Raw genomic sequence first — 2,317 nt, 5'->3', positions numbered from 1 at the left:
TTCTTTGAGACTTATTTGTTTACAAAAACTGAGATCAACGAGATAAGCGCGCGAAAAATGACTATGCGTGGACACGTCTTGTCGATGCGAGAGTCTATTTGGAACTGTATTATATAATATTATTTGTAGGAAATATGAAAAAATAACAGACATAATATAGTTATTTTCAAGGAGTGGAAAATAAAAAACCAAAACAACTCGCATGTACTCACATTTGCACTTTTAAGTATATTAAATTAATTATATTATTTCGACATAGAAAAACGTTTTTGTTTACTTAATTTATAAACTTTGGTACATTCTCTACCACATTCTTAAATATCTATTTTGGAAAAAAGATTCCACTCCACTTGTACACGGCTCCAAAGATCGTCCTTGGCGGATGAGGCTAAATCATACTGACCAAGTCGTTGTTCAACATTTGAGCAAAGATTTTCAATCGGATCGAGGTCGAGACACTGTGCTGACTAATTTATCAATATAAAATTGTACATTCCAAGCCATTTTTTAACCATTTTGGCTGTGCACACAATTTTGCCACCTAGTTGAAAAGGAAAAACGTTTCAAAATAACCACATTTCTTGACTTATGAAGTCCAAAAAGAGATCAAATTAGGCAGATGAGTTTTTATAATATGCACATAATCATCATTCCACATTATACACTCTATTAATTGAATAAGGACAAAATGCAACCATGTAGATCATCGCCAAACCGTTATACTTCTGCCACCATGCTCATTAAATGATGGCTTTGGAGCTTTGTTTCGGGTCTTTGTCAGCATTATTGCTTATAATCCCACTGAAAATGGTTAAATTCAGACTCATCAGTCCAGACAATACGTTTACAATCATCATCGGCTCAATTTATGTGCTCTTTAGCATATTCTAACCGTGCTGTGACATGGTCACAATGTATTGGCGATCTACATGGTTGCATGTTGCCCATATATTTTATTAATAGAGTGTATTATGTGGAAAGATAATTATGTGCATATTCTGAAAACCCATCTGGTTATTTTGAAACATTTATACAAGTAGACGAAGCCTGTAGGGTTGAACAGTCTTAGCTGATATCAGGCAACAGCCTACCATCAGGCGTCAGGCCAAAGAGCCAGTTATCCGAGTTGTGCCTCCTGGCCTGCCCCCATCCCGAAAACGGCTAGCAAGATCAACGGCAAGGCAATTCGAGTGGGCTACGATCCGAGCTCCGTACCTCTTAGTTAAGTTGCTGACAGTCAGAAGGAACACTGAGATCCCGGTAAACAGTAACATCCCTTACGTATTGAGGCGAGTCCACAATTTGACGTTGAATATTACTCTAGCTAGATTCACCCTTCTTAAGGGAGGAGTTGCAGAACGTGCCTCCATTGTTGACGCCTCATGTGAGGGTGAGAGAAATTATGGTTTTGAACAGCCGGAACTTAGCTAACAGAGATAGCCCACTTTGCGGCCTGACGAACCAGTCCATCTTCCTGCACTTAGCACGCACAGTTAAACAAGCCAGGAGAATGTGTGACTTCCAGGTGAGGCGCCGATCAAGAATAATACCTAGATATTTCACTTCCGGAAGATGCTGAATTCTGGTGCCGTCCGAGGAAAAAGGAATGGAGCACCAGAGAAGAGCCGGGAGAAGCGGCGACAGCTTGTACAAGAGACCATCGTGCCATAATCGGCCAACAGCCCGTTTAAAATAGAGGAAGACACTAGAGCAATATTTCCTCCCTTTAAAGTCCTTTCAATGTGGTTGACTATCTGATGACACTGAAGACTGATAATTAGGGAGAGTTTCTTCATTGACTTCAATGCTCATCAGCCTACGCAGGAGCTTTCTCTCAAACATTTTAGAAAAGGTTGGGAGCAGGCTTATGAGGCGGAATGCTTGTTTTTCCATGGTAACTACGGGGTGTCCGAGTCTGACATATGCTAAACTGTGGCACCGCGAACGAAGCGCGCAGGTTGCGGAGCCCCTTAGTTTTCATACAACAACTTTATAAAATGTATGCGTTGAGTGAAGAATGTATCAGAAAGTCTGCCAGGGAATATCATTTTTTTTATACTTGATCCCGGAGCATGTTTTCTGGCAATGGATTACGAATTTGGTTTTAAATGGGAATTTAAATGTAAAATATAATAACGCCATACATTTTGCATGTATGATATTCGCAGAAAAATGTAAATGTAATTAAATATTTTAAAATGCATACTCACAAATATAATAAGTTAAACACTGCATTAATATATTTAACAATGTTAAACATTTTGCATTATACCGAACTGCAAGGGAAGCTTAGAGAATAATAGTGCGTTTAAACTTA

Source organism: Drosophila innubila, chromosome X (assembly GCF_004354385.1).
Source record: "Drosophila innubila isolate TH190305 chromosome X, UK_Dinn_1.0, whole genome shotgun sequence".
NCBI lineage: Eukaryota > Metazoa > Arthropoda > Insecta > Diptera > Drosophilidae > Drosophila > Drosophila innubila.
Note: the sequence above shows the minus strand (reverse complement) of the source record.